The sequence below is a fragment of the Stenella coeruleoalba genome (genome assembly GCF_951394435.1).
Source record: "Stenella coeruleoalba genome assembly, chromosome: 11".
NCBI lineage: Eukaryota > Metazoa > Chordata > Mammalia > Artiodactyla > Delphinidae > Stenella > Stenella coeruleoalba.
This window is the reverse complement of record NC_137157.1, coordinates 4,687,091-4,714,383: the sequence shown is the minus strand read 5'-3', so window position 1 is coordinate 4,714,383 and position 27,293 is coordinate 4,687,091. Positions and strand designations below refer to the sequence as shown.

The 27,293-nt window shown below is 44.9% G+C and overlaps 1 long non-coding RNA gene across 1 annotated transcript; it reads right to left on the bottom strand.

The window, feature by feature from the left end:
• Positions 1-600: 600 nt before the first annotated feature.
• LOC307194846 lies at positions 601-26,857 on the bottom strand. Its single transcript, XR_013830644.1, has 3 exons — positions 26,840-26,857; positions 18,014-18,311; positions 601-858 (listed from the first exon to the last, which is right to left on the bottom strand). It is a non-coding gene; the product is annotated as an uncharacterized lncRNA (long non-coding RNA).
• Positions 26,858-27,293: the final 436 nt, after the last annotated feature.

Below are 27,293 nucleotides of genomic sequence, written 5' to 3'. Positions count from 1 at the left end.
ATGGGAGCATAGTAGATGATTAGTAAATGACCAATGAGTGAACGAATGAATACATGAAATCTTCTCTAGCTGTTTCGTGTAGCTCTTGCTGCATAACAACCACCCCAAAACTTATTGGCTAAAACAATAACTATTTCTTTGTTTCTCATGATCTGGGATTAACTAGAGCTCAGCTGAACAGTTCTTCTGCCAGGCTCCCTTGGGGTCTCTGATGGAGGCAGCTGCTGTCAGACGGCAGCAGGGGCTGAAACCTCTGCTGTGGCTTTTCCCATGTGTCCAGTGCCATGGCTGGGACAACCGGAATGCTGGGTGGGCTCATCTGGGGCTCCCTCCTTCTCCTGTCAGTCCGTCTGTCTGTCTGTCTCTCCCTCTCTCCCCTTGTAGCCTCAGGGCTTCTCCCTCTCAATGTGGCTTCTTCACATGGTCTCTCTGGGTAACTGGGCTTTTTACATGGCAGCTCAGGGCTCCCAAAAGTGCAAACACGTCTTTAAGGCTTAGACCCAGAATTGGTGCAGCACCCCTTGGACCCCGCCGTATCGGTTAAAGTGAGTCACAGGGCCAGAGTGGGAGGGGCCCAGGCAGGGGGTGACTTCCAGGCGTGGGGTCCGTCGGAGCCATTGCTGGGACAAGCCACCACACCAGGCTCAATGTCAGTCCCCCAATCCCAACCACACCAGGCCCCTCTTTTTGCTACTTCTATCACCATCTTTATCAAAAGTAAACATCCACCTATAGCTAAGTACGTTTCACACACAAAAATAAATTGTCATGAGCCTCGCAGTCAGCACGATAAACGCCAAGCCGAGAATCCTGGGCCACCTTGATCCAGCAGCATCATTCTCGGAACCTCAGCGTCTCCTGCAGGTGCGAGAAGACAGAAATACAACATAGTTTGCCCATCTCATCCCCTCACGTGTCATAAGAACTTCAATAAAATAACGTAGCTAGCATTTCCCTGGCGGTCCAGTGGTTATGACTCCAGGCTTCCACTGCAGGGGGTGCGGGTTTGATCCCTGGTCAGGGAACTAAGATCCCATGTGCCGCGTGGTGCAGCCAAAAACAAACAAAACAAAACAAACAACGCGGGTGAAGAATCTTTGGAAAAGCTTAGAGGACTGCACAGGCAGGTATTATTTGAAAAGAAAGTATATGAATATGTTAGCTCTGCATCTTCCTTTTTTAAAAGCCCATTTCTTTGGAGGGTCTGGCCCTCGAGGAGGATGCTGATTTATACACTGTCATGTGACTGTAAATAGGAGAAGCTACAGGCTCTCATCAGCTGATTTAATGGGGTTCTTCTGTGCGGACGGCTGTTTATTTTTCTCAGTCCTTTTTGCTGCCATCAAGTCACCGTGAGTGAATACTGAATAAGTATTCAACCTCACTCTTGGGTTTGGTCTTCATGACTTAATGGGAAGCGTGGACAGACTCTGTCTCCAAAAGGAGACTTTTCTGAATCAACTACAACCACCCGTGGTCGCTGAGATAATTATTCAAGGAACAGCCTATTTACAAGGCAATCAGAACTGTACTTTAGGCTATGCTCGGAGGCAAAACAAAACAAAACAAGACAAAACAAAAACTTTCTTGCTCAGGACACCATCATTACAGGGCTTAACAGGGAAAAATCTCAGGTTACAGGAAATAGACTTTTGATGTAGATTAATAAGAACAGTCATCTGAGATGCTCATGTATAAATAAACACAGTAAAAACCATGAATTCTTCTCATCGACAGTCGTCACTCCACGACCAAAGATTTTCTGTCCTCTGGATGCTTGATTTGACTTAGTTTTTGCATAACAAACCCAAGGGTCTGTTTCTGAAAAATATCTATCTCCTGGGATTCAAGGGCCCTGAAAACATTGACCAATTTGGAAGACAGGTGTGGAGAGAGAAGTGTCAATGGACTGATGTATAGTGGCATCCTGAGAAGCCTCGAGATTCTCAGTAATTCTGGGAGAATGTTTCCTCAAGTGGTAGAATGGGGCTGCTCTCAAATGAAATGGTCATCCAGGCAGTAGATGCGTGTGCATCCCATGCAGGCCTCTGTCACCGTTCCCCAGACGGTACAGCAGCTTCCGAGCTCAGCTTCCTCTGTCACTCGTCTTATACTGCTCTTCAAGGCTGTTCACAGTCTGGCCTTTGCTGGTTCATGGGGCAAAAATAAAATGTTCCCCCGGGAATCCAGAGATAAGAGAAATGAGGCCGCTCTCCAAGATGTACCCTTGAACCCTTGGACGACGATAACACGAAGGATCTGCAGGAGTGATCAGGGGATTTCTAGAAATGTGAGACCCAAGATTTTGGAATATCCCCCCAAACTCCAATGGAGAAGTCCAGGCAGTGGTGTGCTGGTAAACGTTTAACAATGGGCTCTCTGGGAAGAAGTCCTGATCTGTAATATTTACAGCTTCCATGGCGTCAATGCTCCACCACGGCCAATGCAAGCTACTAACTCAAAATAATTGGCTGCAGATTCGGGAAGAGACACGCCCAGTAAGTTCTTGCAGGCCAGTACGAGCTGGCTTCAGCACAGCCCGAGTTCTCAGAGAGACGGGACTCGAATGTTGAGTGTAAGTTACTGAGCAGAAACCAAGTTAATCACATTTTACCCTGAAAATTCTGAAGGAATTCTGTGCAAACTAAAAGCATGGTGCTCATGAGAGAAACGGGGAGACCAAGGAGTCAATCAATGGTGCCTCCAGGGACAGGGTGCCAGTTCTAGGGCTTGAGCCACCCACCACGGAGCAGCCAGCCCTTGTCAGGCTGACCACACTGGACTGGAAACATGCAACTCTACCCCCACCAGAATCTGATTCCACACTCATAAAGAACTTTCTGATGAAGATCTGTCTGTCCAGGGAGGGGAAGGCATGGGCTGCTGAGCAAGTGCCTTACGGAACAGTTTTATTTCTCATTTATTGTTAATTAAGTGACAAACTGGGCTTGTAAAACATGTCTCCATTCACAATCTTTTATCACATCCTCACTGCTTTGGTGGCAGTGGTCTTCAGTGTGTCCCCAGCACTCTGAGACTGCCGGAAGCTCTGGGCAGCACTTCTGCCTTTGGGCTCCATGCCACGAATCATCAGTGCCCTGAAGGGAGAGGCAGAGACCATACCCTGGTTGCTTTGGTTACTCACCAACGCCTTCAAACAGGTGTCTGGTATTTTATCCAGCTCTTATGATTGCTCATGGTAGGAAGATTGGTCTGTTATAAGTACCCTTCGAAGCCAGAAATGGGACCCCCTGAAAACACCCCTTTCCATGTTTGATGACGTTTACCCATTTTTCAAGATCCTGTTGAAAGGATACCTCCTCTTATTTCTACCCAGGAAGAATGGATGCCTCGGGAGCTGCCAACAATAGCTACTCGCTCCCATTGTCCAAGGAAGGGAAGGGAAGCTGCCGTGGTGTGCTGACTTCTTCCAGCCGTGGGGAATTTCTCTTCGACTCCGTGGGAGCAGGTAGAGGGGATGAGGAACCTAGCAACAGGACCTGCCTTCAAAGTCAAGGTCCAAAAACGGGGTGGCCTCTGCTCTCCTGACATTTAGCTGCTCGAAATTAGACTGCGATCCGTATCAATGTTGCCACATGCCACGGGACACTGTGCTTCCTGACAGACGTGGACACGTTAATTAAGACAGCAAACGCTTGCACAGTGAAAAGGCAGCTCCAGGGTGCTTTCAACATGCAGACACTCAGGGGGAGTGGAAGAAATGACAGCTAGGAATCAGAGGCTCACAAAGGAGCAGCTCTATGAAAGACCATCACGTGGATTAGTGGAAGGCAACCAACAGCCTAACCACCGTCTGACTACCGGCTCCACTGATGAATGTGTTATTGTGAGAATGGTGATGCTTGCAAGGAGGTCTAAACGGTCTTACATTTTCAGAAATAACATAAAGATCATACGTCTGCTCAACATTCTTTTTTAAACTCAAAGCATAGGATCCATTTTTTTAAAATCTTAGCGCAGTTGATGACTGGGCACCTTTTCCTTAGAATCTTTGGTACTGACAAAGGCGATACACAGCTTTAAAGGACTCCAAAAATGAAGAGTGATCATTCGCTGCTGTGATTATGCCCATCTGGTTTGATCTCGTTCTTTACTATTTTATACTTTCTCATTTTGAAGCTCTGCAGCTGTCCTTTGTAGGTTTGCGAGAACGATTTGCAAAGCTTTGGAAACGTTTACCTCATTTCCAATCCTAATTCCCTACATAATTCTGGGGCCTATTGCTCGCGGGACCCCTTGGGTTCCCCCATAGTCTTTGGGATGTACTATGCACAGCACGGGGAAGGAAGGCATGGGAGGAAACACTCCTTTGCTCTCTTGGAATGAGCATCCCTGCTTTGGGTGAGAGGAGCAAACTCAATACTGGTTGTGCTTTCCAGGATTTTGCAGATAAATGTCCAAAGCGGCGGGGTTGGGACTTCCCTGGCGGTCCAGTGGTTAAGACTTTGCCTCCCAATGCAGGAGGTGCGGGTTCCATCTCTGGTGGGGGAGCTAGGATGCCTCACGGCCGGAAAACCAGGAACATAAAATCAGAACAATAGTGTAACAAATTCAATAAAGACTTTAAAAAATGGGCCACATCAAAAAAATCTTAAAAAAAAAAAAAGACAAAGCTGCTGGGTTGCCTTCCACTCTGGGAGCCTCCCTTACTGCTGAAAGAAACAAGGGAAGGTAGCTTCCTGGAAATAACAGGAGTGATGAGTAGCTGTTCTCTCAGGATAATGAAGCGCATCGACCACTCTGTCATCCTTCCGCTGGACCGGACTTCAGCAAAGGCATCTTCCCGTCTGGCTAGTGAGCCTGACGTGGTTACCAGCCCATGCTGGCTGAAAGGCGGCTTCTCAGAGGCCAAGAAACGTGGCTTTACCTATCCCTTTGTTTGGGTGATGGACGTCGGGTGACTGTTCAATATATAAATTATGAGAGAGGCATTGTTCTGACCAATAAAATAACGCCAGGGGCTTCCCCAAGCTACCTTGTGCTAGTTTAATCCACATACGGCTGCACAATGCCAAAAGTATCCCCCTTTAAGCAAAATTTCTTATGATATTCAACCAAAGCATGTCTTTTAATATACAAAGAGTCAGTCAGGGATGCCTTTAAACAGCCAGCTCAACTCCACAATCCATCTAAGGTACATCTAAAGGTAGTAAACATCCAATTCAACATACAGATCTGTGGAAACAAGTGAGAGTCCCTGATTAAGAGCAGTTACTTACTATACAAATCATTCCTAAAGAAATGCCCGCTCTTGGAGGGTTTATGTTCTAAGTTGGCAAAGGGGAGGACAGAACATCATTTCCTTTATTTCCCCTCTGTTTCCTTGATGTGAAATTGTATGAAAGGGAATAGCTGTTTGTTGGAGTGAGGGGTGTGGTTATAAAAGAAGGCTCAAGTATGAGAAAAGAGTAGTGTGCCCTCTTGCAGCAAAGAGGATGGAGGAGCCCTGCAAGAGGTTTCTAGTCCAGCAAAAAGTTGTCCTGACACACTCCCACCAAAAATCCCAAAGTTCTAGATTAAATGTAAAAAGCGTCTTCTTAAATGCATGACTGGGCTTATGAAAAAGAAAAGGAAATTCTCAGATGCTAAAAACAAAGCAGGAACAGGGGTGCTGGGAGGAGAACCAGCCCTGAGGTCTGAGGCCAGCCCTGAGGCATCCTGTGTCAACTGTGGGAAAGAAGAGCTTCAGTTTTAGAAGTCTCAGGTGCACACAAGGTGGGCATTTCCATCAGAAACCACTGCAAGTGTGAGCAAGAAAGAATCTGCCCTGAAAAGGGGTCAGTGAGGAAATGAGTCTGTCTCAGCTTCAACTCTGGGTGGAGGGGGAACGGCTGCCCTGAAAAATCTTAGCAGCAAACCAGTCCTCACACAGGTTGGTGGCTTCAGTTAACACTACTACCTGCATGGCCAGAAAAACGTCAAACTGAGAATTTCATCCAAAGTGGTCCCAGGTTGGTGGTGTACTCAGGAGCCTGACAGAATCAAACTAAAATCTTCACCCTCAAGCAAGTCCTCAAAGAATTCCCAGTGACAAGGCTTCAAGGATCTTGAACTTCTGATCAAAACACACACACACGCACACACACACACACACACACACACACACACAAAGAAATAAGTCTCCATGAGAGAGAATGGGCAGATACAACATAAAGTAGACTAGCAAAAGCTCCAGGTTTTGAAAATTATCAGATACAAAACAGAAAAAAGTATATCCAACACAGTTAAAGAGAAAATTGAAAATATGAATAAAAATGAGAAACTATACAGAAAAAGACCATGCAGATTTGAAAAAGAATCAATTAAAACTTACAGAAATAAAAAGCATAAAACTTGAAATTAAAAACTCTATCAATCTGTTAAACAGCTGGTTAGACATGGGTGGAGAAATAATTAGTGAACAGGATGATACATCTAAAGAAATTACACAGAATACAATACAGACAGAAATAAAGATGGAAAATATAAGAAGTTGAGAAACAAGGAAGAGGGTCCAGAAGATGACAGAAGAATAGGGAAGAGAAAGTAGTTGATAAATTTCTTAATTTAATTAAAGAAATGAATTCTCAGATTTGAGATTCTCAGTGAATTCTAACCTGGGTTTTTTTTTTTTTTTAATCCATACTTTGAAATATCACTGTGAAACTGCAGAATACAAAAGACAAAAAGGTCTTTTCACCAAGTGTGAAAACAGAGGCCACTTGTAAAGGGACAATAATTAGACTGACAGCTGACTTCTGAACAGCAATAATATTGATAAAAGACAGAAGCCAGTGGAATGCTATCTTCTGAAAAAATAAATAACAGGATTGTACATAGTACGAAACCATCTCTCAAGAACAAGGACAAAATTAATTCAAACAAAATTGAGAAAGTTTACCAGAAATATATCCTGTCAAAAGGAACAAATAAAAGATAATTTCAAGGGACCTCCCTGGTGGCGCAGTGGTTAAGAATCTGCCTGCCAATGCAGGGGACATGGGTTCGATCCTGGTCCGGGAGGATCCCACATGCCACGGAGCAACTAAGCCCATGCGCCACAACTACTAAGCCTGCACTCTAGAGCCCGCGAGCCACAACTACTGAGCCCATGTGCTGCAACTACTGAAGCCCATGCACCTAGAGCCCATGCTATGCAACAGGAGAAGCCGCTGCAATGGGAAGCCACACACTGCAACGAAGAGTAGCCCCTGCTCACCACAACTAGAGAAAACCCATATGCAGCCAAAATAAATAAATTAATTAATTAATTTAAAAAAAAAAGGATAACTTCAAGAAGAAGGACAGTTATCCCAGAAGGAAAGTCTGAGATACAAGGAGTAAAGGTGAGCAAAGAGTATGGCAAATACTGAGGAAACCTTAACAAATTACTGTATAAAATAATAACAAAAATAACAATAACAGAAATTTGTTAAGGTTTTAAAGATCCCAATAAAAAGCATTTCTTTTCCATATATGGATTATGAATGGATTGTAAAACAAGAACGTACAAGAAGGCAGAGAGAAGGACAAAATTTTGCTTTTATTACCAACGAAACTAATGTTGGGAAATGTAGCTTACATCTGCAGGCAAATACATCTCATAATATTGAACCCTAGAATTAGGCCAACTTACCCAGCCAGTCACAGGCAGTTCCAGGTCTCCACAGCTGCACCCTCACCCTCCCTTCTGCCAAGTACATGGGAACCTGCCTCTGTAAGACTTACAGCTTGGAGGAAAAGAATCATATGTGTTCTTCCTGAAAACAACTCCCTCTCAAGAAAAGACAAGGCTACACATGCCTAGTTTCCCTTCCAAATTCACCCATTAGTTTAAGTCAGGCAGAGAAAGGCTAGAAGTGTCATGCTAGTGAATCTCTGTACACATAGAGGGAAACAGAAGGAGTAATGAATAAACCATACTACCGTACAATAAAGACTAATGTCAGCGAGAGAGGGGTAAAGCTAAAACACTCAACAACAACAAAAACACATAAGCTAAAAGGGAGGTGCCTGGAGTTAAAACGTTATAAGGTCCTTATATTATTTGGAAGGAAGCTAAAGTTATTAAATTTAGACTTCAGAAAGTTAAATGTGCCTGTTAAAGTATTTCAAGGCTAAGTATTAAAAGAATAAAAACAAAGTTTACCCCTTTACAACAGCAGAAGGAAAATAATGGAATGAAAAAATAAACGAATTCCCAAGGATTTAAGAAAAGAGAATTTATTAATTTAAAAAGGAGGACAAATAGAAAACATAAAATAACATGCCATAATTAACTCTATACTAATTACAACAACAAATATGAGTGGACTAAACATTCTCATTAAAAGACAAGGATTGTCAGATTAGATATGAAAAGAAAAATTAATAATTTGTTGTTTCCAAGAAACTCACATAAAACATTAGGTCACAGAAAGGTTGAAAGTCAAGAATACAAAAATATGTACCACACAAATATTTACCAAAAGAAAACTCTATGTGTTAGTCAGAAAAATACAACTTTCATTTTAAAAATTACTATAAAACCCACGAGATGTCACTTTACACTCATGAGAATGCCTACTATCAAAAAAAAAAATCCGGAAAATAGAAGTGTTGGTGAGGGTGTGGATAAATTGAACCCTTAGTACATTGCTTGTGATAATATAAAATGGTGCTGCCACTGTGGAAAACAGTATGGCAGTTACTCAAAAAATTAACTGGAATTACCATATGATCCAGCAGTTCCACTTCTGGGTCTATACAAAAAAAAACCCCAAAAACCTGAAAGCAGGGATTTGAACAGATATTTGTACACCCATGTTCATAGCAGCATTACTGACAACAGTCAAAACGTAGAAGCAACCAAAGTGTCCATGAGCAAATTAATGGGCAAACAAAATGTGGTCTATACATATAATGGAATATTATTCCACCTGAGAAAGGAAGGAAATTCTGACACATGCTACAAGATGGATGAACCTGGAAGATATTATGCTAGGCAAAATAAGCCAGACACAACAGGACAAATACTGTATGATCCCACTACATGAGGTACCTAGAGCAGTCAAATTCACAGAGACAGAAAGTAGAATGGTGGTTCCCAGGAGCTAAAGGGAGGGAGAAAAGGGGAATTATTGTTTAATGGTGACAGAGTTTCAGTTTTGCAAGATGAAAAAGTTCTGGAGATATAGTGATGGTTGCAGAACAATGTACTTATGTCACTGACTTCTATACTCAAAAATGATAAAAATGGTAAATTTTATGTTATGTATGTTTAACTACTATGAAACAAGAAAGAAAATTGCTACAGATAGAGAGCTAATTTGGGAAGTTAAACACAAAGACGGAACAATTCTAAATTTGTGTGCATCTAGTAATATAGCTTCTAAAGATACAAAGCAAAAACTAAAATAATTACAAGGAGAAATTCACAAGTCAACCACCACATTTGGGAGATTCTAACATATCTTTTTCCATGACTGAATAAGCAAAGGAAAAATCCAGTAGAGAGATTCTATAGTTGAAAATCAAAATTAACAAACCTGAACTAAGGGACATATACAGAACAGTATACTCCGGAATACGCTCTCACATACACAGGCAGGAAACAGCTTCCGCTGTTTAAATATTATATTTAAAATAAGGCAATAACAATATATATTAATATAAATAGATAATTCTCTTTTTCATAAGGATAAAAACCCATCCACAAAATCTATATATTACTCTCCACTCCTTCATACTTAAACATTCAATACAGTTCAACTTAATGTTCTATTTGTTCAAAACTATTAAATTTTTTAAAAAACTATACTAAGGTGTTTATAAAATGCTATAGTAGCTCCTTGGAGACACGGTTGACTCTAGGGCTTGGGCAGAGAAGATAGGAGATAACCCTGGAGCATCTTGTAGTGCCAGAAAGAAAGGAAGTGTTCGAAAACAAATGCGGCACGTTGAACAAAAGAAAGAATGTGGTGTTGGATTACAACAAAAGTATACAATAAAGAGATATGAGTGCACACTGATATAAATAAATGATTGAATACAAAAAGGGGGAAGGAGAGACAAATCTTCCTTTCAGAAGGATTCCAAATAATATATGTAGATACTCCCCCCATAAAGAGGCGGCACTTCACTTCCTAACCCCACCCCTTTGAGGATGAACTTAATGACTCTGTCCCAAAGAACAGAGCATTGGAAGAGGAAAACAGTAACTTCACAGTGGAAATGTCCGGCAGACACCACCTCAACCAAGTGATCAAATTTAACATCACAGTATTGTCATGTTGAAATCATGTACCTCTGAAATCATGGGAAAAGGAGGGCTTTTCATCTCTGTTTTGTATTCACCCCCAAAATCCCAAACACCAGTCTAAACATGAGGAAAACATCAGAAAGATTCGAATTGACGGATATCTACAAAATACTTGACCAGTACTCCTAACTAAGTAATGACAAACAAGAACTATCACAGACCAGAGGAGACCAAGAGCCCATGACAGGTCGATGCAACATGGGATCCTTCATCGGATCCCGGAGCAGAAAAAGGATGCTAGTGAGAAAATGGTGAAATAGGAATAATGTCTAGAGTATAGTTAATAGTAACGTACCAATGTTAATCTCTTAGTGGTAACAAGTGTGTCATGGTTATATGAGATGTAAGATTAGGGAAACTGGGGAAAGGGGATGAGTGAACTCTATTATCTTTGTAACTTTTCTATAAATCTAAAATTATTGCAAAATTTAAAGTTTATTTTTAAAAAATTTTATAATCTAATATTGTAGTATCAACTAGTAAACTGGTTTACATCTTTTTTTTTTTTTTTTGCGCTACGCGGGCTTCTCACTGTTGTGGCCTCTCCCGTTGCGGAGCACAGGCTCCGGACGCGCAGGCTCAGCGGCCATGGCTCACGGCCCCAGCCGCTCCGCGGCATGTGGGATCTTCCCGGACCGGGGCACGAACCCGTGTCCCCTGCATCGGCAGGCGGAGTCTCAACCACTGTGCCACCAGGGAAGCCCTGGTTTACATCTTAAATACATGTATTGTACAAAAGAAAAATTTCCAAAACTCCACTTGGCTAATTCCATGCAAATTAACACAAGGGAAGAAGTTGGTGGGGAAAGTGAAAATAAGATAACACTGAGTTTCACAAAATACTTTTATCTAAATAAAACAACAGTCAATTCTGAATAATCTTCCAGGTAAAGCTTTCCCAATTAGTAACCGAGCTGAATTTTTCTGTGTAAGGACTTCACTGTATGTCCCAATCTGCTCTTCCTCCCCCTCCCTGTCCAGTTCACTGATGTTTAGAAGTGGACATAGCTTGCCCTTTCAGAACTATCCGTGCCTTTGTTTTTGCAATTTCCTCTGTCTAATGCCATTCTGCTGCCCCTTCCCCACCTACCAGGTCCTTGTGTCTCCTTCAAGGTCCAGCCTACATATTCCCTCATCGATTTATTCATGACTTAGGAGGCTTTTGCAATAGTCCGGGTAGAAATGTTGGTGGCCTGGGCCAAGGTAATCATGGAGGTGGTGAGGAATGGCCTGTGCTCGAGCTCTCCAGAGAAACACCCAAGAAGATGTGTATAGTTCTCTGGTTGTCTAGTAGCCGGGGTTCACGAGTCCAGGAGTTAAGGGGTGGAAATGGCATCATTTACTACTACCCCTAGGGTCCTACTAGCAGAGATTTTTGCTTCCTATACCCGTGACCTATGTTCAGCTGGCTTTGAGGTCTTAGTTCCAAAGGGAGGACATGCTTCTACCAGTAGATGCAACAATGATTCCACTGAACGGAAGTTAAGACTGCCACCCAGTCTCTGAATTGACAGGCAAATAAGGGAGTTGCTGTGCTGGCTGGGGTGATTGACCCTGATCACCAAGGGGAAATTGGGTATGTCTGGAATACGGGAGGTCACTTAGGGCATCTCTTAGTATTATCACGCCCTGTGATAAAAGCTGATGGAAAGCTACAACAATCCAATTCAAGCAGGACTACTAATGGCCCAGACCCTTCAGGAATGACAGTTTGGGTCCCCCCACCAGGCAAAGAACCACAACAAGCTAAGTGCTTGCTGAGGGCAAAGGAAATACAGAATGGGTAGTAGAAGAAGGTACTTAAAAATACCAATGACAGCCACGTGAAGAGTTACAGAAATGAGGACTGTGGCCGTCATGAGCATTTCTTCTTTCTCCAGAGAGGGATTTACTATAAGGAAATGCTCACACAATTATGGAGACTGGCAAGTTCAAAATCTGCAGGGTAGGCCTGCAGGCTGGAGACCCAGGGAAGAGCTGATGTTGCAACTCAAGCCCAAAGGCCACCTGCAGGCAGAACTCCCTCTTCCTTGGGGGAGGTCAATCTTTTCCTTAAGGTCTTCAACTGATTGGATGAGGCCCACCCACATTAAGAAGGGTAATCTGCTTTATTCAAAATCAATTTATTTAAATGTTAATCTCATCTAAAAAAATGCCTTCACAGCAACATCTAGACTAGTGTTTGACCAAATACCTGGGTACCATTAGCCAAACTGACACATTAACCATCACATGGTCAGATGGTGGATGTGCATAATTTGGAGAGCCAATGGGATGCATCTGCTGATTATATGTGGGGCCTGAGAGAAGGACAGGTTTTCTATAAATAGAGTTGCCACATGATCCAGCAGTCCCACTCCCAGGCACACATCCAGACAAAAATATAATTCGAAAAGGTACATGCACCCCAACGTTCATAGCAGCACTATTTACAATAGCCAAGACTTGGAAACAATGTAAATGTCCACTGACAGATGAATGGATAAAAATGATGTAGTATATATATACAATGGACTATTAGCCATAAAATAGAATGAAATAATGCCATTGGCAGCAACATGGATGGGCCTAGAGATTATCATACCAAGCAAAGTAAGTCAGAAAGAGAAAGACAAATACCACATGATACCATTTATATATAAAATCTAAAATACAACACAAATGAACCTGTCTAAGAAACAGACTCACAGACATAGAGAAGAGACTTGTGGTTGCCAAGGGGGAGAGGGTGGGGGAGGGAAGGATTGGGAGTTTGGGATTAGCAGATGCAAACTATTATATACTGAATGGATAAACAACAAGTACAGGGAACTATATTCAACAGCCTTTGAAAAACCATAATGGAAAAGAATATATATATGTATAACTGAGTCACTTTACTGTACAGCAGAAATTAACACAACATTGTAAATCAACTAAACTTCAATAACATTTTTAAAAAATAAAAAATAAATCAAGAAGGAGAGGTTTTTTCCCAAATACCTGGGGTTATGGAGATACCATTAACTGAGATGGGGAGACTGCAGGGGGCAGTAGACAAGGAGGTAGAGTCAAAGATGGAGATCAGGCTTTGGGGGTTCAGCCTTTGAAATCTGACATCCAGATAGAGATGTTGTGTAAGCAACTGGATATATGGAGCTGGAGTTCAGGGTAGAGGTTCAGGCTGGAAATTAGAGTCTCATATCATCATCTCTGTGAGCCTTTTGTAAGATTTCCCACACAGATTCCTAAATTAAAACAAGTCCTTTGTGCCCCAGTTTGGGATGCAGAAAGGAACTATAATTAAAAAACCAAGAAGGATTAAAACATAGAGAGGCCAGCTTTACAGAAGAAGCAGAGGGTTAACAGGCTGGATTATAAAGGTTGACAGGAACGTGCCAGCTGAAGCGATGCCAGAAGGAAAGTTAATGAATTGCCTTCGCTGAAAAGATGAGAATGACATTAAACTAGGATTGCCCTGGAAAACTGGTGATAGCTGGGCGCCTGGCATTCTGGCGAGTTGCTTTCCTGAGACGTGATTTATGAACAAGGGCCAGCACGTGATGTTGTCATGAAAAGCACACCCTCCAGAGTGGTTTCTCTGGGTTTTCATTTCAGTCCCACAGTTTCTTTTAACCTAGAACGAGTAATTTAACTTCTCTGCACCTCTGTTCCTTCGGCTGTTAGATCAGAATCACATGGCTGCTCACTTCCTGGGCTGTTGTGAGAACTCAGCGCTATGACTGCGTGGCCCGGAGTCCATGCTCCATGAACATTAGCTCTGATCATGGTTACCTGTCTCCCCCACTTCTCTCTGACTCCAAGAGAGCCTTAGATTCGCTCTCACTTACCTCACCAGCTCATAGCCTAGTGTCTGGGAACAAGTATTTGTGGAGTTGAATTGATCAGAAAAGTGGCACCTTCCATAGCATGAAGGACGGCACTGTCACTACCCAGACTCACCTGTGCCCGCGAACATCCTCTCCTCCTTCCCTCCTGCTCTCCTGGGTTAAGCACCCCCGTGTGCCCTGGGTCCCAGCCCCTCTCACCTTCTCAAGAACTGCATTCTATTATCCGCCTCTCTTCTTTATTTTCAGCCTCTTCTTAGATCATTCCGCTCTGCATGTTAACATGCTCGGGACTCTTCTACTTTGAAAGACATTTAAAAAAATCACCCCTCCACCCCACTGCCCTCTCTGGCTATTTCCTGATCTCTGAGCTTCAGTTCTCAGCCAAACCTCTGTAAAGTAATGTACAGTGTCTCCACTCCTCATTTCTCAAACCACTGCAAAGGGCTTCTACTCAAACTTCCCTTCTCCAAAATGGCTTCCTGCAGGGTCACCAATGACCAATGATTTTGCTAGATCCAGTAGATATTGTACAATCTTCATCTTACTTAACCTTTCAGCACATTCAAGACCCCTAACCATTCCCTCTTTCTTGAAATATTAGACACCTTCCCCTAGTTTTCTTCTTATATTTCGAGTTGACCGTCCTCAGCATCCCAGGCTGGCTCACCATCCAACTAGCGGTTTTTAATACAATGGAACTCCTCAAGAACACGCCTTCCTATATACAATGGAATACTACTCAGCCATAAAAAAGAATGAAATAGGGACTTCCCTGGTGGCACAGTGGATAAGAATCTGCCTGCCAATTCAGGGGACACGGGTTCGAGCCCTGGTCCAGGAAGAGCCCACTTGCCACGGAGCAACTAGGCCCATGCACCACAACTGCTGAGCCTGTGCTCTAGAGCCCGTGAGCCACAACTACTGAAGGCCGTGTGCCTAGAGCCCATGCTCCGCAACAAGAGAAGCCCCTGCTCGCCCCAACTAGAGAACGCCCACGCGCATCAACAAAGACCCAACGCAGACAAAAATAAATAAAATTAAATCTTAAAAAAAAAAAGAAAAAGAACTAAATAATGCCATTTGCAGCAATATGGATGGACCTAGAGATTATCATACTAAGTGAAGTAAATCAGACAAAGACAAGTATCATATATCAGTTATATGTGGAATCTAATAAAAATGATACAAATGAACTTATTTACAAAACAGAAACCGACTCACAGATCTTGCAATCAAACTTGTGGTTACCAAAGGGGAAACATGGGGGGACGTGATAAATTACGTCCCAGGAGACTGGGATTAACATATACCCACTAGTATATATAGAATAGGTAACTAATAAGAACCTACTGTATAGGGGACTCTACTCAATACTCTGTAATGGCCTATATGGGAAAGGAATCTAAAAAAGACTGGATATACGTATATGTATAACTGATTCACTTTGCTGCACACCTGAAACTAACACAACATTGTAAGTCAACTATACTCCAATAAAATTTGGAGGAGAAGGGGCAGTGGGGTCCCGGCCAGTGGGGTCCCCCTCGCTTGTCTGTTCTGGGTCCTCCTCCAGGGCTCCTCCTTTCAAGGCCTCTGTATAGTGTCCTCGGGGGGCAGGGACAAAGCTCCACAGGCTGTGGGGTTTGCACAATGGACACTTATTCTCTCACAGTCTGGAGGCCAGAATCCGAGATCAAGGTGTGCACAGGGCAGGTTCCTTCTGCGGGCTCCGAGGGAGGCAGTTCCAGGCCTCTCCCCTGGTTTCTGGGGGTCTGCTGGCCATCTGGGGTGTTCACTGGCTTGAAGACTTATCCCCCTGATCTCTGCTCCATCTTCATGTGGCCTGCCTTCTCGCTGTGTACCTGTGTCCAAATTTCCTCTTTATATGGATGCCAGTCGTGTTCGATGAGGGGCTCACCCTACTCCAGCGTCACTGCATCCTAACTAATTACATCTGCGGCAACCCTATTCCCAAATAAGGTCACATTCGGAGCTCCTGGGGGTTAGGACTTCACCGTGAACTTTGAGGAGATGTGATCCAAAGCTCCCTGTTAGGAGTCTTTATGTCCCCCACCCGCCCACTCAGACCTCCCCTCACTGGTCCAGAGGGGTAGACTTCTGCTCTTCCCCCAGGAGGGGGTACTGAATGCCGCCCATCACTCACTGCTCCCTTCTTTCACTGGCAGGACCAGCAACGAGAGGACAGAGGACACTGGGCCTCATCTACCAGATGACGTTAATTCCTTCTCCCTCAGACCGCCGCTCTCCCCGCGCTGAACAAATCAGACCAGGCTGTGCTGGGTGCTGCCCCTCTGCCTGTGATGGGAGAGTCAGGGTTATGGTGGGAGGTGGGTCCACCAGCTCCAGTCCAGCGGCACCTGGAACTCTGCTCTTCCCAGGCTACTGGGCACTTGCGTGGCCCGTTAATAAAGCTGATACGTACCTTGGTTTTCAGTGGCTCCTTGTGACTCTGTTTCTCAGTTGGTTAGAATCTGACACATTTATTACTCAGTATATATTTAACGAATGGATTAAGCCTTGCTTTGAATACAAATGAGTGTCCGTGCATGCATGAGATTCCAGGGAAGCAGGCAGAGGAGAAAAGCGAGGCAGGAAGGGGGGGAAGGGGAAGAGAGGGAACACTAAGTATTTACCACACCTGGAATCCCCAGGAACCTGCAAGGCCTTAGAAATCACCTGCCTTATGGCTTTAGACACCAAGACTTTAAACTGTGATCGTAACACCCTCATCATGGCAGACCTCCCCGGCCTCAGGAGCTTCAGGGCTCTCACTCAAAATTGACCACGGCTTTCCCAGACTAGCTTTCATTTCCTCAACCTTGAGGGTCAGAATCGCCCAGCACCTCTCATCTTTTCCTCCCTCCCATCAAGGTCAGCAATGCTGTCATAAACCAAGGACTGCTGTCTTTTCGCACCTTCTCTTTCGTAGTGAACTAAATCTACCCCGTCACACACACACACATCTCTCAGAATCGGAAGAAGAAAATAATCCTAAATAATCACTCCTAAAAGGAGTGTGAAAGAACTTTTTAAACTTCCTTTATAAATCACATTCCTTTCAGAGGGAGCCTCAGATACCTTCTGAGAGAGTGGGATATAAAGTAACTCAAGCAAAACTTTTTAATAACGGATTCTCCCAAATTTTTCTGAGGAAAGAAATGAGTATTTGTGAACAGTGTACAAAATGCCCAGAAATATGCAGGAGCCCTTTGTCTCAATGATATGTGATCTCCCCAGCAACCCTTGGAAGCAGACAGTGGTGCCCCATTTGAGAGCTGGATAAACTAATAAAAAGGGACTTGGGGAGATCAAGTGACTTCACTGTTAAGTGATAAAGTTGGAATGTGGGCTTAGCTCTGCCTCATGTTTTCAAGTGCATTAGGCTTTTCCCACTCTAGGAAAATTTCCTCAGCCCCCATTTCCACGCAGACTCTGGTTAATAAACGTGTGTCACAGAAAGTCCTGGCCAAGGCCTCGAAAAGAAAAGAGGGGTGTCGTTATATCAGCTCCACCTTCTCTGCCCACGGCTCCACAAAGAAGATGGCTTAACATGAGCGTAACGCTTTCGGCGAGAGTTATTCTACAGGAATGCAGGAAAGGCAAGGGCTGTCCATCCTTCATGTCTCTGGTATAGAATGGTCCTCAGTGTCTCCTGCCCCCTCCAACGTAACATCCTCACTGAGAGAAAATTAAGGCCAAAAGATTCTGGCCCAACATGAGTTTAGTGTCAAAGGAAGAGGACTTCGTTATATGAGACTCACGCTTACACTGTACTCATAGTAACAGGACAGAGTCCAGGCTGCAGAAACAAAGAGACTCTAACATAAAGGACAGTGTCTTAAAGAAAAGCTGATTGCCTTACCACATAACAGGCCCAAGGTCCAGATGGTGAGCCAGGCCCTTTCCAGCTTGTTGCCGTGCTGGCTGCGGGCACGGTCTTCCTCCCGAGGTCAAAGCTGGGTGGTGAGCACATTCACGTTCCAGCTTGCGAGGAGGGAAAAGAGCTGCATTCCGGGCTGGGGCTCGTTGTCTATGTGGAAGATGACCTAGAAGTTGCACCATCGTCTCCGTGTGCATCCCTGCATTTGGGCACAAGGCCACACCAGCAACAAAGGAGACGGGCAGGGCCATCTCTCGCTGAGCCCCACGGCAGTCCATTCCTGCGGAAGACGGGGGAGCAGATTTTGGTGGCCAGCTAGCAAACTCTGCCGTGGTAACAGTCACAGCCCGCAGCTGTGCTCGGCTTCCCAGCTGTTAGTGCTTTCATACCCACCACTTCGTGTAATCGAGCAATGAACCTCTGAGTAGGTAACATGTACCTCATGTTATACATGAGAAGATGGGGCCAAAGGGTTAAGGGACTGGGGTAAGGTCTAAAAGTAGAGGGGTTTTTTTTTTGTTGTTTTTTTGCGGTACGCGGGCCTCTCACTTTTGCGGCCTCTCCCGTTGCGGAGCACAGGCTCCGGACGCGCAGGCTCAGCGGCCATGGCCCACGGGCCCAGCCGCTCCACGGCATGTGGGATCTTCCCGGACTGGGGCACGAACCCATGTCCCCTGCATCGGCAGGTGGACTCTCAACCACTGCGCCACCAGGGAAGCCCTAACCGTGGAGTTTTAAAAGCATGATGAGAATGGACCCGTATGGTAGAGTCGAAAAGCAAAGCCTGTTCAGTTTGTTTTAGCCACATTTATTCAGCAATTAATAAGAACCACAGAACTGAGAAACAGGAAGGGAGGGTGGATCCGTGGCCTCAAAGGCTTCATGGCAGCTGGGAGAGTGAAACAGTATTCTCATACTGTGTGGTCATGAGGATTGCAGGACAGAAAGACCGACAGTGACATCCAAGGACAGAGGGGATCATTAGTACAGCAAAGACATTGGTGGTTTCTGGAGAGTAACAAAAACTAAATGCTTTTCCTACCGTGAGTGGGAGAAACAGTAACTCTAAAAGTCTCCAGTAGAAAATGGAGAAGGGTGTTCACTGAGGAAAACTAAGGTAGTCAGAAGGAATTATGACTCTCTTACGCCCTGGCCTTATATTCTCCCATCCTACCTTTTATTCCAGCCAGTGCTGGTGCATCCTGCATGTGTACCCTGATGCAGGTGTACACTGATGCAGGTGTACCCTGATGCAGGTATACCCTGATGCAGGTGTATGCTGATGCTCCTGGCCACACTTCTGACCCAGGCATCTCTGGCGTTCTGCCCCAGGGTTGCCCTGACACTACAGTGCAGGACGCCTGCAGGAATCTGCCCAAAATTCATGCATCCACAGGCAAGAAGGCCTTGGCCATGGGGCGCAGCACCAACAGACAACTGCTCCCTCTCTGTCCCAGGTAGCACCGTCTGAGGCACATTCTACACACTGCTAGGTGGTACCGGAGGACCAAGCCTGTGATGGTTAATTTTATATGTCAGTTTGGAGAGCTTTTTGGATGAGATCAACATGAAAATGGTGAACTTTGGGTGAAGCAGAGCGCCCTCCACAGTATGGGTGGGCCTCATCCAATCAGTTGAAGCCTTAAAGGGAACAGGGACTGAACTCCCTGAAGCAGGAGGAGTTCTCCAGCACGACGCCCTCAGACTTTGTCTGCACCATCAGCTCTCCGGGGTCTCGAGCCCGCCGGCCAACGCTGCAGATTTTGGATTTCCCAGCCCCCATAATCGTGCGAGCCAATTCCTTAGAGTAAATCTCTTGGTTCTAGTTCTCTGGAGAACCTGGTGAAGACAGAGCCCCAGCACCAGCTTGAGAATGCACTCTTGTATTGGTTTTCCTTTTTCCCTGTTATACTCCCCCAGTCTCTGGAATCACTCACTTTCCCCAATCAATTAGGTATGTGCATGCCCCTGTCCAGGCTTGCTTTCAGGGGGCTCCTCAGCCAGGATACAATGTTTGCATATGTATTCCTGAGGGTAATCGGTATACAAGCACATTTATAGCTCAAAGAGAGCCTTACGTGTTTGCTATTTCCCAGCATCACAAGACCTAGGACCCTGGCTGGGATGCTGAAGTGTGTTGGAACGAATGCTGCCGTGCTTCCCACCTCCCCAGGGAGACGGTGCTGCCCCCACCAAAGCACAGTATCTTTTGTGTGCCCCGCGTTGCTCAGCATTTGGGAAGTGTGCAAAAGATGCTTGCTGCGCTGGACTGAATATTGTATTTTAAAATTTGCCTATGTGTTGTCATGATGTAGACACACTGTGCACCTGTTACTGTTCACGTTGTATTATTTGATGAATCCAAATACAAAGGATTCGGCTGATAACTTCAGCTCTAGTGTCACGTGGGCATGGATTCAAGCCTCCGTGCCTCCGCTAAGTGGCTGTGGCACAGCATGATCACTCTATAAAGAAATATACGTAAATTTTTCTGCTGAGAGAAATACATGTCCACCTATAATTACCTTCCCAGCTAAATGTCGATACAACAATGAGGAAGAGAAGAGGTTTGTTTTTTTCTGAAGAGCCTAAAAGAATACGACTATAAAGATTTTCACTGAAAGAAATACTACGGCATTTATTTCAGAAAGAAAAGATTTGAAAAAGAGATGTGAGAAAAAATGGTAGCGAAGTAATTCGTAACTAACTACGTGGCGACTCTAAATCAGCACCGACTGTTTAAAAACAACAGCAATAGTAAATAATTTGAAGAATATAAAAATGAGCTGGGGCTTCCCTGGTGGCGCAGTGGTTGAGATTCCGCCTGCTGATGCAGGGCACACGGGTTTGTGCCCCGGTCCGGGAGGATCCCACATGCCGCAGAGCGGCTGAACCCGTGAGTCATGGCCGCTGAGCCTGCACGTCTGGAGCCTGTGCTTCGCAACGGGAGAGGCCACAGCAGTGAGAAGCCCGCGTACCGCAAAAAAAAAAAAAGAAAAAAAAAAAGAGCTGTAAGTAAAATGATAGACAATAATGATATATAAGACAGGAGTGGGTATGTATTTGGATTAAAGCATTTAAAAGTCTTGGATTTGGACTTCCCTCGTGGCGCAGTGGTTGAGAATTCACCTGCCAATGCAGGGGACCTGGGTTCGAGCCCTGGTCCGGGAAGATCCCACATGCCGCTGAGCAACTAAGCCCACGCGCCACAACTACTAAGCCTGCGCTCTACAGCCCATGAGCCACAACTACTGAGCCCGTGTGCTGCAACTACTGAAGCCTGCATGCCTAGAGCCCGTGCTCTGCAAGAAGAGAAGCCACTGCAGTGAGAAGCCTGCATACCACAACGCATAGTCCCTGCTCGCCGCAACTACAGAAAGCCCACGTGCAGCAATGAAGACCCAACACAGCCAAAAATAAATAAATAAAATAAATTTTTTAAAAAACAGACACCAGAGAGAGATCTCTTTCCTTCTTTCTCTTGCTCTCTCTCCTTCTGCAGCACACCACACATCAAGGAAATGCCATGTGAGGACTTAGTGAGAAGGCGGCCATCTACAAGCCTCAAGAGACTTCTCAACTGGAACCCTACTAGGGCTTGATCTGGGATTTCCAACCTCCAGAATTGTGAGAAAATAAATGTCTGTAATTTAAGCCACCCAGCTCATTTTGCTACGGCAGCCTGAGCAGACAGATACACCACATTGGCTCTAGACAGATGATGACGAATCAGACAAAGCCCTATGATTTAGGAGCACACTGTCTACCAAGAAGAGACATCTCACGAAAACACATGATGAGTGCTTCCACCTCGGCCTGGGAGATCTGAAAGGCTCCACAGAGCACACATTTGAGCCAGGTTTTCAAAGAGGCCCGACCAGGAGAAGAAACAGCAATCCAAGCAGAGAGAACCCCCAGCAAGGTCCAAGAGACTTTAAAAGGCAGATGAATTTGGTGAACACTGAGAGGCTGGGGGGTATAGAGGGCATGACAGGGAACGCTGGAAGAGGCTGAAAAGATAGAGTGGGGCAAGATGTGAAGGTCCCTGAGGGCCAAAACCAAAGACTTTCAATTTCAATATAAGAAAATAGTTATGGGGGCTTCCCTGGTGGCGCAGTGGTTGAGAGTCCGCCTGCCGATGCAGGGGACACGGGTTCGTGCCCCAGTCCGGGAGGATCCCACATGCCGCGGAGCGGCTGGTTCCGTGAGCCATGGCCGCTGAGTCTGCGCGTCCGGAGCCTGTGTTCCGCAATGGGAGAGGCCACAACAGTGAGAGGCCCGCGTACCGCAAAAAAAAATATATAAATAATGATAACAGCTCTAGAAAATTTAGCCATTAGTTTTCCTTTTGCATTGAAGCCTGAAATATGAAAATACAAGTCAATGGACTGCAACCTCTAGGACAAAATAAGTCAGGCATTGCACAAAGTCTCAGGAGAATCCAGCTGAATCCCAGTTTAACATTAATTTTTAATTTTGAAGCTAACTGTGTTGACATTGAGAAAAATGTAGTCTAGAACCTATGAAAAGGCACAGGGATTCTCTGACCCATAAGTAACGTTTCAAAGAGCCTACTGGAAATCATAAGTCTAACTCATCATAAAACTGCTCCAGCTATAACATCACAGATCTTTGCTTTTAGCTGGAATAACAAGAACCTGGTGAGATTATATTAGTTATGGTAAGGAGGCAAAAACCTCCGCATGTCGGTTACATTTCTGATTAGTAAAGGGAAACTGAATTATCATTTCACAAATACAATCTCTGATAGTAAACAAAATCTTTTAGAACAAGAATCCTATTCGAAAAAAATAATTAAAATCCTTTCAGTGTTTGAGGAGGGAAAACATCCAAGGAACTTAAAAACAGGGGCTATTGTCTTAATAATAATGATCCATTTATACCGAGCCCTTACTGTGTGCCTTACATCAATGTTCTCCTTTAACGCTCACAACTCCATGAAGGCACTATTACCTTCAGCTTACAGATGAGGAAACTGAGCTCAGAGTTCAATAGCTTGTCTGAGGACACCCAACTGGTATGAGACATGTTTAAGAATCAAACTCAGGGCTTCCATGGTGGCAGCAGTGGTAAGAATCCGCCTGCCAATGCAGGGGACATGGGTTCGAGCCCTGGTCCGGGAAGATCCCACATGCCGCGGAGCAACTAAGCCCATGAGCCACGACTACTGAGCCTGCACTCTAGAGCACACGAACCACAACTACTGAAGCCCACGTGCCACGCTACTGAAGCCCGCGCGCCTAGAGCCTGTGCTCCACAACGAGAAGCCACGACAGATGAGAAGTCCGTGCACCGCAATGAAGAGTAGCCCCTGCTCTCCGCAGCTAGAGAAAACCCGCACACAGCAACGAAGACCCAACACAGCCAAAAATAAATAAATAAGTAAATTAATTAATTGATTAAAAAAAAAGAATCAAACTCAGGACAATTAACTCCAAAGCTTGTTCTTAATCACCATATTTCCTATTTTATTCATCTTCCTGCCCTCACTCGGTTGGATAACCTTTGCCTGCCCAACAACTAAAGGAGGCGGACTTTCCACTAGGTTCAAACTCGAGCAAGAGTCTGGGAGGAAAACAAGACTCTTGGTGCCTGTTAATACACACATCACCCACCAGACGTCTGGCTCTCAGACCAGGTCTGGGGGAATGCGAATCTTCCAAGAGCTCTGTGAATTCCTGGGGCACAACTATTGAAGAATTCCATGCTCTGTGATCTGGTAACGCTAACCCCAAATTCTTCATTCTGCTGCCTTTAGTACTTACCTTCTCTTGACTGTGGAGGTCGTTTTATCAGTATTCAACACCAAACTCATGAAGAACTGAAGAACAGGAAGAGAAAAGCAGTATACAACATTCTTTAAGGCAGTGCATGCTATCTGCCCATCTGTCCTAACCTTTTTTTCCTGTTCTTTAGGTACAACCTACTCTAGGACAGGGCACAGATATTGGTCAACAAATGACCCAAAATAAAGAGAAAAGTGCAATTGCATTTCTGGATTCAAAGAGGTCACTTCAAACACAAAAGAGGTACCGATTTCTATTAGTTGGGATCTTCAGCCGGACCACTCCATGACAGCAGCCCCACTGCTGGGCTGACGATAGAAAAACACTTCCTTTTTCAATTCCTTAATATTAGGAGCACAGTGTGGTCCTATAGGCTTCCTGTTGTTGGATGTTTTCTGTTAAGTCCAAACAGAGAATGGTTCCAATCTCAAGGTTCTCCATCTGAAACAAAGGCCAGGACACAGCTGGAATTCAACAAATGTTATCTTCCCATTTTCTTCATTAGGGTAAACTAGGCTTGAATTATCTGAGACGTTTATGACTTGATCACAGTGGCAAAGCTGACACAATGGTGGTTCCCGTCATGGAACTCAAGCAGGAGAAAGGAATGCAAGATTACATTGCCATGAACTCATTCTGAATTAGGTTAAGAAGGGAAACTGATGCGTCTGGTTACTTATTGACTTAACGTAAAGATGAAAGTGACCTAACCTGGCAACCATAAAAATCCTCAGAGGTTAAGCAAATTCAAAGAGATTTTTGAAAGGTAGATTTCAGAAAAAAACTCGCTAATGCTCTTGGAGGACTATTTCATAAAATGAGTGATAAATGGAAGCTGAATTCAGTGGAGGTAGGGGTTGCATACAGACTGCCTTCATTCTCCTGAGTTGTAGCCCGTTTAAAGCTGCCATTTTAGTAAAGCACTAAAATCGACCAGTTTTGTGCAAGTCAGCTAAAGTGCTATTGTGCAATTGTATGCATGTCTTTATTTGCATTAGAAAGGCATCAATTACCTCATACTACAATACGTAATTAAGAAATAAATGTACCAGCTCAGCCTTACAAGATAAATAATGGATTACTGCAAATAAAAGTTGTGATTTTAACTAGCCACATTTCAATGTTGACTACAAGAAAGCCTAGCACTACCTAAGCTGGGTCCTTTATGTAGTAAGGACCAGATATTATATAGCAAGTTGTCTAGTAATCACACTTGCCTGTGAAAAACAAAAATTACCATTCAGTTTCTAAGGCACTAGTAAGTTTGCAATGAATGAGCTTCACACAGACAGAACCAAACATGAAGATTCACAAACTACTAGCCAGAAGGGAACCCAGAAATATCTGGGATAATGTCTCTCAATGAAGAAAAATAAAAGGGGTTCATTCATTTGGTAACTAGTTGAATGCATAGTATGTACTAAGGATGGTTAGGCAGGAGGTGAGGCTGGGGGTTGGGAGGTGGAATATGGAGAAATGTGGCTAGTGAGGTTTAAGTGGTAAGGACTTAGAACAGCCAGTGTGACGTGTGGGAAAGCTGACCTGGGACAGCTGGAAGAGATGAGGGGCCACTTGTAACATCTGTGGAGTGTCCAGCAGTAGGCATTCCATGATTGTTGAAATGAACGATGGGCTGGAAGTGAGACCTGGGCTCTGGCCCTAGCTGTGCCACTAACCAACTGCATAGCTTTGCCAAGTCATGTATCATCCCAAAGGGTATTATGTCTCTTTTTGTAGAAAAAAAAACAAAAAAAAAACACTTTTAAGAGCATGCCTCTGGAGATCTCTCTTTCTGTAATACACTGTCAGTCAACATTCTCTGACTAGTCATACGTACAGTTCGCATTCCATCCAATTTACAAGGACGGTGTGAAAGATACACAATAATACAGTTCCCTGGCTGGCTATTTATCACGTACATCCTCAGAAAAAGAACAAACACCTGGCAACAACTGTTTTGAATGTCTCATCCTAGGAGAAGTAAACATAATAGGGGTCACCTTTGTTCTTCTTTAAAGCCTTATGATGTGTAATCTAGTACCTAGACAAGCAGTCTTTAACACGCTAGTCAGTCCATGGATAGGCTTTTAGGGAGGACTCACAAACACCCTGAAATTATGTGCAAACTGGTTTCCTACCTGAATGTATGCACAAACTTTCTTTGCATTTTCAAGTAATCCATAAACCCTTCCTCCCAAAAAAGGTTAATAACCACTGCTCTAAGAATGTTTCTTTTATTTATTTATTCATTTATTTATTTTTATTTTGGGCCGTGTCGGGTCTTTGTTGCTGCGCGCAGGCTTTCTCTAGTTGCGGCGAGTGGAGCACGGGCTCTTGGCGCGCAGGTTTCAGGAGGTGTGGCGCGTGGGCTCAGTAGTTGCGGCTCACGGGCTGTAGAGCGCAGGCTCAGTAGTTGTGGCGCACAGGCTTAGTTGCTCCACGGCACGTGGGATCTTCCCCGACCAGGGCTCGACCCCGTGTCCCCTGCACTGGCAGGCGGATTCTTAACCACTGCGCCACCAGTAAAGTCCCAGAATGTTCTTTTTCTGAGGCAACTTTCCTGATGCGTTAATAATTCCCATAATGTCCTATTAACCGTTAGGCAAGGAGAGTTAAAGTTGAACCGCTTTGTACAGCTTAATCTATTAATGTACGTGATATCTGAGACGCTATACTGTAGTACTCAAATAAAAACACACGAACACAAATACTGACACTGGACACATGTATTAGTCCCACAGTTTAAAAATGTGTTTGCAGACTTCATCTTCGTTGACCCCGACTAGGTGTGCAAATGGCAAGTTACTTGGCCTCTAGGGAACCCACCACGGAAAACAAATACAAGGTGGCCGTGGAACGGCGGACGGGTCCGGTTTTCTTATCCACGCCCGCGGCCGTCCCTCCCGGCTCCGCAATCCCAGGCCTTCCGAGCATCCGCAGCCGGCGCGTCGCGGACCCCCGACGCCGAGGTCCCGCCGTGACGCTACCCGAATTCACTCACGTCTCTGGGAGTCACGGCCTATCTCTCCTCAGCCCTCCAGCACCATACGCGGACACCACGAGCCCCGGCCACACTGCCTGACTGACCCCGCTCTCCCTGGCGCCTCGCGACTCCCAGCCGCGCCCACCACCAGCAGCGACCGGCGAACGTACGTCTCAAACGCTTACGGCCGCCGGCACGTGATCAACGCGCGCTAAACCCTGCCACCGGCACCCGTTGCCCTAGAGGCCGGCGCGTGGAGTGCGCGCATGCGTGCGCGCATGCGTGAGAGGGGAGCGCTCCGGCGACCGTTTTTTAAAGCAGTTGGGCGCATGCGCTGCGTGACGCCCCGCTGCCGCCGTAGGAGGAGCTGCAAACCAAGGCTCCGGCGCACTTGCGTAGTAGCCAGACGCGGGCGTTTCTTTCCTCCCTTTTTTTCGAATTGGTTGTGAGGGGTAGATTCGAGCTAGAAAAT